This window comes from Callorhinus ursinus, unplaced genomic scaffold, assembly GCF_003265705.2.
Source record: "Callorhinus ursinus isolate GAN/ISIS: 27379988/994484 unplaced genomic scaffold, GSC_fseal_2.0 scaffold19, whole genome shotgun sequence".
NCBI classification, from domain to species: domain Eukaryota; kingdom Metazoa; phylum Chordata; class Mammalia; order Carnivora; family Otariidae; genus Callorhinus; species Callorhinus ursinus.
This window is the reverse complement of record NW_027397081.1, coordinates 3,937,757-3,948,481: the sequence shown is the minus strand read 5'-3', so window position 1 is coordinate 3,948,481 and position 10,725 is coordinate 3,937,757. Positions and strand designations below refer to the sequence as shown.

At 39.4% G+C, this 10,725-nt stretch overlaps 1 protein-coding gene across 3 annotated transcripts in view; it reads left to right on the top strand.

The window, feature by feature from the left end:
* The first annotated feature begins 150 nt into the window (after window positions 1-150).
* The window catches only part of KBTBD3 (kelch repeat and BTB domain containing 3), a 31,141-nt gene continuing 20,566 nt past the window's right edge, over window positions 151-10,725 (top strand). Inside the window, exons 1-2 of one of the 3 annotated variants that reach the window (XM_073903671.1) lie at window positions 151-547; window positions 1,189-1,400. The gene's annotated coding sequence lies outside the window, so the exon portion shown is untranslated. Of the gene's footprint in view, window positions 548-579; window positions 1,401-10,725 lie in introns of those variants that run through there. The other 2 variants (XM_073903670.1, XM_025893861.2) reach the window with 2 other exon arrangements.

Sequence of the window (10,725 nt, the reverse complement as noted above, 5' to 3'; positions counted from 1 at the left end):
GCCTTGGCTCGGTGGTTCTCCCAGGCCTGACCGAGGGCCGTCTGGATGCCTCTGGGGGGCTCGGGGGGCCCTCGTGAGCAGAGCCCCTGCGGGCGCCGGCCTCTGCAGAGCCGTGGCGGTGCCCCGGGCTGCGGGAGAGGAGGGGCCGTCCGCTGAGATGTAGCTGGCGCCTCCGTCCTCTGGCTGCCGGGGGACGTGAGCCGCGGGCCCGCGGGAGTGAGTCGCACGGTGCCCTGCGGGTTACGTCCACCCTCTTGAAGATGGCTTCTAGTCTCTTTCCGTCTGTGCTTGTTTCCGTTAACTTGCCTCGCGTCATGAGCCCCTCGCAGTCCGTTGCAGGTATAGGTGGGATTTTGAACCCACAACACACACAGATCCTCAGAGGGATGTGACATAAGTTCGTGTCTGGATAGATCAACCGGGTGGTACTTACTGAAAGCCTGTGTCGGGGGCCCTGTGTAAGATCTGCTTGCCACCTGCACAGCTTACGGTCTGGCGAGGCCGAGAGAACATGTACCAAAAACCCGCAGTAAGTGAAAATGGGAAGGTACGTGAATATAAGGGGTCTGCTAACTAACGCTCGCGTCACCGATGATCCCAACTCCGTTCTCCACTTTTAACTTTATGTATCTGAGCATCATGTCATAAGTTCGCCATTCTTGTCTTTTTGAACTGATTTTTTTTAAATTTCACTCTACTTTCTGTTTCCAAAACACTTCCAGGTACCTTGTCACATGTTCTGTGCAGTAGTAATTATTGTTACTGATGGAGAATCCGAGACAAGAAAGAGAAATTTGTGGAATTATTTCAACACAGGTTTAGGCATAGTTCATTCTTTGAGCATTGAAGTAAGCTCTGTGTATTCATCTATAGAGCCTCATATGCAGACAGAGAATGTAGTGGTTATTCATACTTGTTCCCTCTGCCTAGAATATTCTCTCCTGCAGTCATCACATTTCTTGTTCTTCTGGGTCATTCAGGTCTCAGCTCAAATGTCATACCTAAGAGAATGTCTCCGTACAACAAATCTAAAAAAGCTCGCTCTCCCCACTCCCTTCCATCCCTGGTACTATAGTGGACATTCTTTTTGGGTTTGTTTAATGGAATATCCCATTCCTTGTCTACTTTGTAAATTCTCACTTGTCCTTTAAGGCTTAGGGCAAACCTGACCTTTTTTTTTTTTTTAAGATTTTATTTATTTATTGACAGAGACACAGCGAGAGAGGGAACACAAGCAGGGGGAGCGGGAGAGGGAGAAGCAGGCTTCCTGCGGAGCAGGGAGCCCGATGCGGGGCTCGATCCCAGGACCCCGGGACCATGACCTGAGCCGAAGGCAGATGCTTAACGACTGAGCCACCCAGGCGCCCCAAACCTGACCTTTTCTTAAGGACAACCCCAGAGTATGTTTTTTAATATTCTCTATTTAATTCATTTGGCAGCTCTCCTTATACTGCCTTGTGACATCTATTATCCCAAATTATTTCTATGTGTGTTACCTTGCAAATTAGAATGTGAACTACTTGAGAGGGAATTTAATGCATACCTTACCTTTTACGAAGAGTATACAAATGTTTTCATGAACTTTTACAATAGATTTTACTCCTTTTATAAGCTAACATTGGTATTTATATTCTGTCTACCTTCACTTCCCTCATTTTTTTTTCTTAAGGAAATGTAAAGTGTGCCTAACTATATTCAGTAGGCCAAACATTTTACTATGATATTTTTTATTGCGTTGGTCAGGGGAAAGAGAAGACTCAAGTGTTAGACGTTCAGCAAGCTTGTGAGTGATAGTCATCTTGCCAGATCCCGATCTATCGCTTCTTAGTGAATTCTAAGACATCTGTGTTCCTTTTCCGGTTCCACCACCAGCTATCTGTGTGACTTTGGGTAAATCACATAACCTCTCCCGGGTTTCAATTTCAGTGGAAAAGCATCGGATGAAATCCTCTAAGTTTCATTGATTTGTGGCAGCGGGGGAGGGGAGAGAATGTTCATTAACCTTTTTTGGGGTCACAACTTAAACTTTATTCCATTGCAAAGCTTAACTTTTCAAGACTTTAATAAACATTTCTTTAATTCTACCAGTTACCCAAGAAAGAAACCTTTTTACTTCTTGTCCCTCAGTCTGTATGTCCTAGTCTCCATTCTATTGGTTCTGCTCCTGAACTAGAGCTAAAATCCATCTATATTTCTCTATCTCCATTGTTAACACTGTGGTCTAAACCACGGTCATGTCTCACCTGCAGGAGAAAGGGGAGCATTGTTTTCCTGAGTCCTTCCTGCCATAAACACTCTTGAAGCAGCCTGTCTTCAGAGCTAGGTCTCCACGCCCGCGCCCTTAATCACTGCCCTGTATGGGCCCCTTACTGGCCTGGGTAGGAGAGGAAAATCCTGAAGAGTGTTGTGCCACAGAAACCAGAGATGCGTGTTTCAAGAAGTGGGGAAGTTAACTGGAACGTGGAGAGAGAAGTTAGCATTTGACTGCCAGACGAGAGCACAGCGTGGTGACACTGACTCGGCAGGTTGCAGGGTCTTAGGGTAAGAGGACTGGACGGTGGTGTGCTCAGGTGGCGACTGGACGGAAAGCTGCTGCAGGCTTCCTGGGTCGGGGAGTGGAAAAAGGGCTTGGTCACTAGGGGGTAATGAAAGTTCAAAGGACAGATTTTTGTTTGACGTCTAAAGGTGGGAGATGCTAAAATGTGTCCGCTGATGGAATCTGTCCAGTGGAGGGGGAGGATGTGTGGCTGCAGGAGAGGGGGTAGTTGTGTGCCTGCATGTGTGCACAGTACTCTAGAGTGTACCCCGGAGTGGGGGACCCTGTCTCCATTGTTTTTGGCTGTATGCCCAGTATCTAGAATAGTGCTGCTTGCCAAAGTAATAGCTACTCTGTAAAGTTTCTAATATTTATTGAATAAATGAATAACTTGGACTGTTTCTCTTACCTCTTTTTAATTAATTCTTCACACATCAGCCAGAAGGATATTTTAAAAAAATGACTCAGATCATGTCACTGTCCAGTGCAGTCTTCTGTGGTTCCAACTGCACTTAGAATGGAATTCCAGCTGCTTGTGGCCTATAGGGTCCCACCAGAGGTGGCACCCACATCTGGACCCCTACCTCCCCCACTTCTTCTCCAATTAACTGAATTCCAGTGATGCCTTCTTTCATGTCCTCAAACCGAAGAACTCCTTCCCACTTTAGGGCTTTCTACATGGTTTCTCCCCCCAACTTCTTACCTTGTCATCATTCAGGTGTCCACTTAAATGACACCTTCTCAGAAACACGCTCCTTGATATCGTAGTGAATGAGAGCAAAAGCTCTGGAGCCACGCCCTCCCAGTCCGCACCCCCGCTCGCCTGCCATATAACCTGAGCAAATTGCTTAATATCTCAAAGCCCCAGCTCCCCCTCCTATGAGGTGTGGACAGTAGCAGTTTTACACACTTCTTTTGAAGATTCAAGAGTATATGAAGCCCGCAGTACAGAGTAAGCCCTCCGTAAGCATTACCACTGTTACTCCCTGAAGCTGAATATCTCCCATCGTTCATTTCTATTCCCTTTCCCAGCTGTTTCTTCACATTCTTATAACAATGTCTAATTTGTCCGTCTTCCTCGCTAGATAGGAACCACCGGGAAAGCAGAGGATCACGTCTGCCTCTTTCCTCCACGCTTCCCTGTCTGACTCCACACCTGGCATACAGTTAGCAGCCTGTGATGAATACTAATTAGAATAGGCAGAAGTCATGCTCTAATTTGAAACTCCAGTGACCAAACCCAGACCACTGGAAAGCCTGATGGAATCAAAGCCCGGAACAGTCATGGCGTGGCCTTGGTTGAATATCCCACTCCTGTCAGGTGGCACATGCGCTTTCTGTCATTACTTTCTATCAGTGTTGTCCGACTTGATTGTTGAACTTTTATTGATTCAATTGTTTAAATCAGATTTTAATGGAAGACATTAAAAGGAAGAACAAGACAATAGTTTTAAAAATTGATTCGACATTTTGAGCACAAAGGAGTTTTGCTGAAGCTGAGATGCAGTCTTATAAAAGACACCACTGTTTTATGTGCTTTGAAGAAATGAAACAGTGCCATTTTTAACTATGACACAACTCCATATCGCTTGGTATTTTTCATACTTAAGGAAAGCCCTTTTAAAAATTTTGTATATCACTCCTGTACACACATAAAAAGAAAAATATAAGCAAAATTAGCTGAGATGCTCTTAAAACTTTTTCATGTTCAGAGTCCAATGCTTCGCATTCACTTTCAACTCAATCTCGATGTCCATGTTTTTCTGCGTAGTATCATTCTCTGTTATCAAGAGCATTAGTGATGCTTCATTTCTTAAATGAGTATCCATTATTATCTCCAGGGCTATCTTTTAAGATACGGATACCCATTCTTCACATTTTGATACGCAGTGTGATGCATGTAGGGACAAATATGTCATGTTGCTCCCTGGCCAAAAGCAATTATAAGATGCCTGTCAATTTCAGATATGTTTAGTGTGAAAAAAAGTGTCTCAAAATTAATGAAATATTATACTGAATTTGCATAATATTTGAAGAAAAAGATTGCTTTACAGATCTTTTGCCAAGATTTAAGAATTGTTTTAACAATTAATAACATTACTAAGTACGTGTTATTACTGAGTTTAACCATTAATATTGATATACCACCTGACAATATTAATTTAATATTTATGATATAATTTAAGCATCACAACACTATGGTGTATTGGTGTGTCCACTTTGCACACAAGGAAGCTAAAGCCTCAGAGACCCCTATGGAGATAGGGGTCACAGTATAGTGATAGATCATTTAGAACTCTATTCCTTCAGCTCCAAATCCTGAGTTCTTTGTTATTTGCAAAATACACTACTACTATGAGTACAGATTTAATCCAACCAAATTTAAGAAATGAAGATTTCAACTTCTTGAATTTTTCATTCTGCATAGAATATACAGAATGAAATACATGACAGGCTTTATCTTTTAACAGCTTCATAAAAGTGAATACCTATATATGACTCCAATATATTTGAGAATACTTATTTGGTGATACTTAAAACATTTGGTTTTTTTTTTAAAGATTTTATTTTTTTATTTGAAAGAGCGAGAGAGAGAGAGAGAGAGAGCGAGTGCACACAAAGCCAGGGAAGAGGGAGAGGGGATCATGACCTGAACTGAAGGCAGATGCTCAACCAACTGAGCAACCCAGGTGCTCCAACACTTAAAAATTTCTAGAAAAGTTTGCTTTTTGTTACTATTTCTAGAAATAAGAATTACTTTATACCTCCATCATTGGGTTCAATGAACAGTGAGCCTCAAAAGTGACTTAATCCAACACAAGATCCAAATTCAATACATATTTTCAATGATAATAAAGTTAATTAAAACATGTTTGTGGTTGAAGTTTCTTAAATTTATTTCCTCAAGACTTATGTCACTATGCAGAAATACAGTTTTTATCCTTTTGAAAGTCTCAGGCTTGAGTACCTTTTAGCTTTTTTTACATTCAACTTCTTTTTTAAAAAACTGAGGAACAGGGCACCTGGACGGCTCAGTTGGTTGAGCATCGGACTTGATTTCGGCTCTGGTTGTGATCTCGGCTCAGGTCGTAATCTCTGGGTCATGGGGTTGGGCTCCACCCTGGGTGTGGAGTCTGCTTGGGTTTCTCTGTATACCGCTGCCCCTCCCACTTGTGCCCGCGCTCTCTCTCTCTCTCTCTCTCCCTCCCAAATAAATAAATAATCTTAAAAACAAAATAAAACTGAGGAACTACTTACACTAAAAAAGAAAACAATGTTTTCTTTGCATTTTTTAAGTGTTTTGAACAAGAACAAAACTGGGATATCAAAACAGTTTGTAAATTGAATTTATATTTCATGGTCTTTAATTTTTATTTTGAAATAATCACATATATACAGGGAGTTACAAAAATAGTATAAAGTGGTCCCACATGCCCTTCACCCAAGGCTACATCTTACATAATTATTGCCCAAAATCAAAATCAGGAACTTGGCATTGGTGCAATGTGTGGGGACAGTCCTATGTCATTTTATCACATGTATAGATCCCTGTAACTAATGAAGTCACAATTCATTACAGATCACTGCAAAAGTCTCCCTTACGCATTCCTGCCCCTCTACGTCCCACCACATTCCTCAGTCCCTAGAAACCACTAATCTGTGTCCATCTCTATCATGTTGTCATTTTTAAGAATGTTCTAGAAGTGGAAACATATAGTATGTGGCCTTCTGAGATTGCCTTTTTTCACTATCATAATGCTCTTGAAATTCATCTAAGTTGTGATGTACATCAGTGGTTTGTTCCTTTTTAATGGTGAGTAGTATTCCATGGTATGGAGGTAAGACAGTTTGTATACTCACTCATCCATACATTGAGCAACATTTTGGATGTTTACAGTTTTTGACCACACAACCATAGGTGCTATGAAAAACCATATACAGATTTGTATTTCTCTAGGATAAATGTGCTCAAATCAGTGATTATTGGGTAATATAATTTGTTTAGTCCCCCATTTTAATTGAGATATAATTGACATGTAACATTATGTTAGTTTTAGGTGCACAACATAATGATTTGATATTTGTAAATACTATGGAATGAATACCACAATAAGTTTAGTTAACATCCATCACCTCGCAGAATCTTTTCTTCTGCTGACAGCTTTTAAGATTTGCTCTCGGCAACATCCAAATATAGAAGGCAGCATTGTTACCTGCAGTCATCGTGCTGTACATTACATCTCCAGACCTGACTTCTCTTAGAACTGGAAATGTGTACATTTTCACCTCCTTCACTCAGTTCCCCCATCCCCCACCCCCTCTGGCAAACAACATGTTCTCTGTTTCCATGGGATTTTTTTTTTCTTCACAATTCCACATATAAGTGACATTTTACAGTATTTGTCTTTATTATTTCATTTAGCATAATGCCCTCAAGGTCCACCTGTGCTGTTGCAAATGGCAGGATTCCTTCTTTTTTACGGCTGATGCCCTGCGTGTGTGTGTGTTTCACATTTTCTTTATCCATTTATCAATCTACAGACACTTAAGTCATTTCCTTATCTTGGCTATATCGTGAATATGGCAGATAGATGCCTCTTCAGGATAAGTGGTTGTTTCCTTTTAATTCATACCTAGAAGTTGAATTGGTAAGATCATATTGTAGTTTCATTTTAAAATTCTGAGGAACCTCCATACTATTTTCTGTATTGGTTGCACCAGTTTTCATTCACACCAAAAGTATACAAGGTTCCCTTTTCTTCACATCCCCAACAGCACTTGCTGTCTCATCTTTTTGACAAAAACCATACTGACAAGTGTGAGTTTGTATCTCGGGGTTTTGATCAGCATTTTCCTGATGATTAGTGACACTGAGCACCACTTCATGTACCTGTTAGGCATTTGAATAACTTTGGAAAAATGTCTGTTCATGTTCATTGCCCATTCTTAATTGGATTATTTGGAGTTTTTTTGCTATTGAGTTCTAGAAGTTCCTTATATATTTTGGATATTAACACCTTATCAGATGTGCAGGTTGAGAAGCTTTTCTCCCAGTCTGTAGGCTGCCCTTTCATTTGGTTGTTCACTTATTCTACAGTGCAGAAGTTTTGTAGTTGACGTGGTCCCACTTGTTTATTTTTTGTTTTGTTGCTTGTGCCTTATGTGTCATATCCAAAAAAAAAATAAAATAAAATAAATCCTGCTATTACCAGTGTCAAGGAGCTTATTCCCTACTTTTCTTCCAGGAGTTTTTTGGTTTCTGGTCTCACATTTAAATCTTTAACTGACTTAATTGTTGTGAGTGGTGTGAGATATGGGTCTAGTTCCATTCTTTTGCATGTGAATATCTAATTTTCCCAATACCATTTATTGAAAAAACTATCTTTTCACCATTGAGTATTCGTGGCCTGCTTGTCAAATAATAGTTGACCATTTATGTGTGAATTTACCTCTAGGCTCTCAATTCTTTTCCATTAGTCAATGTGTTTGTTTTTATGCCAGTGCCATACTGTTTTGATTACTATAGCTTTGTAATATAATTTAAAATCAGGAAGTGTGGGGCGCCTGGGTGGCTCAGTCAGTTAAACATCTGCCTTCAGCTCAAGTCATGATCTCAGGGTCCTAGGATCAAGCCCCACATCAGGCTCCCTGCTCAGTGAGGAGTCTGCTTCTCTCTCTCCTCCTCTTCCTCCCCCCACCGCCTGCTTGTGCTCTCTCTTGTGCATGCTGTCTCTCAAATAAGTAAATAAAATCTTTTTAAAAAATCAGGAAGTGTGATGTATCTAGCTTTGCTGTTCTTTCTCAGGATTACTTTGGCTATTGGAGGATTACTTTGGCTGTGTAGATGGTTCTGTATCAATTTAAAGATTATTTTTTCTATTTTTATGAAAAATGCCTTAGGTATCTTGATAGTGATTGCATTCAATTTACAGAGGGTTTTAGGTAATATGGACATTTTAATAATACTAATTCTTCCAATCCATGAACCCAGGGTATATTTCCATTTATTCATGTCTTCTCCAGTTTCTTTCATCAATGTTTTATAGTTTTCAGTTTATAAGTCTTTGACCTACTTGGTTAAATTTATTCCTAAGTATTTTATTATTTTTGATGCTATTGTAAATGAGATTGTTTTCTTTATTTTAAATTTTAATTTGTTAGTATATAGAAATACTACTGATTTTTGTATGTTGATTTTGTATCCTACAGCTTTACTGAATTCATTTATTAGTTGTTACTTTTTTTTTTTTTGGTGCAGTCTTTAGGATTTTCTGTATATAAAATGTTATCTGCAAACAAAGACAATTTTACTTTTTTCCTTTCCCATTCTGATTCCATTTATTTGTTTTCCTTGTCTCATTGCCCTGGCTAGAACCTCCAGTACTATGTTGAATAGTGGTGAGAGTGGACAGCCTTCTCTTGGTCATGATATTAGAGGAAAACCTTTCAACCTTTCACCGTTGAGTTTGCTGTTAGTTGTGGGTTTGTCAGATATGGCCTATTATTATTTGAGAATTCTATGCCCACTTTCCTTCTGTGCCCAGTTATTTGAGAATTTTTATAATGAATGGATGTTGGATTTTTAAAATGTTTTTTTCTCCATCTGTTGGGATGATCATACGATTTTTATCTTTTAATGAACATGGTAAAAATTACATTTATTGATTTGCATGTTCACTCATCCTTGCTTCCCAGGGATGAATCCTAATTGATCATGGTGTATTATCCTTTTAACGTGCTGTTGGATTCAGTTTGCTAGAATTTTGTTGAGACTTTTTGCATCTATAATCATCAGGGATATTGGCTGGTAGGTTTTTTTGTTTTGTTTTGTCTTGTTTTTGTAGTGGCCTTATCTGAATTTGATATCATGGTAATGCTGGCTCAGTTGGTTAAGTGTCTGCCTTCAGCTCAGGTCATGATCCCAGGGCCCTGGGATCCAGCCCCACACTGGACTCCCTGCTCAGGGGGAGTCTGCTTCTTCTTCTGCTCCTCCCCTGGCTCCATGCTCCCTTTCCCTCTCTTCTCGCTCTTTCTCTCTCAAATAAATATATAAAATATTTAAAATTTTTTTTTCATATATTTGCAAATTTTCCCATTATTGATTTCTGCTTTCATATGATTGTTGCTGGAAAATATGTTGGTGTAATTTCAGTCTTCTATTTGCTACGGCTTGTATTGTGGCCTAACATTTGCTCTGTCCTACAAAATGTTCTGGGTCTGTATATGCCACTTAGGTCCTTCTGGTTTATAATGTTGTTCAAATCCACTGTTTCCTTACTGATTCTCTGATCCCCTTGTTGAGTGGGATATTAAAGTCTCCAGTTATTATTTTATTGATGTTTATTTCTGTCACTTCTGTTAGTATTTGCTTTCTATATTTAGGTGCTCTGATATTGGGTGCATAAACATTTTACAATTATATAATCTTAATGGGCTGACTCCATTATCATTATATAAGGACTTTATCTCTTTTGACTATTTTTAAAGTCTCTTTTATCTGATATAAGTATAGCATCTCTGCTTTCTTTTGGTTACCATTTGTGTGAAATATTTTTTCCCATTCCGTCACTCTCAGCGTACATGTGTTTTTAAAGCTACAGGGAGTCTCTTGTAGGCAGCATATCATTGGATCTTGTATTTTTATCTATTCAGCCATCCTATGTCTTTTGATTGGAGAATTTGATCCATTTATGTTTAAATTATTAATAGGTAAAGACTTACTATTGCCATTTTAACTGTGTTCTGACTGTTTAGTAGATACTTTGTTGCTTCTTTGTGGTTTGACTTTTTGTAGCAATATTTTATCATTCTTTTATCATAATATTTTTTTTTTACATTTTTATTTGTTTATTTGACAGAGAGAGAGGGAACACAAGTAGGGGGAGTGGGAGAGGGAGAAGCAGGCTTCCTGTGGAGCAGGGAGCCCGATGCAAGGCTCGATCCCAGGACCCTTGGATCATGACCTGAGCCAAAGGCAGATGCTTAACGACTGAGCCACCCAGTCGCCCCTTATCATAATCTTTTATGTGACTACTACAGGGTTTTCCTTTTTGGCTACCATGATGTTAACATAAAATTTATTTATAACATTCTATTTTAAGTTGATAACTTAATTTTACTAACATATAAACTTTAAAATTTTACTTCTCCCCTCACTCACAGTTTAGGTTATTAATGTTTCAGTTTAT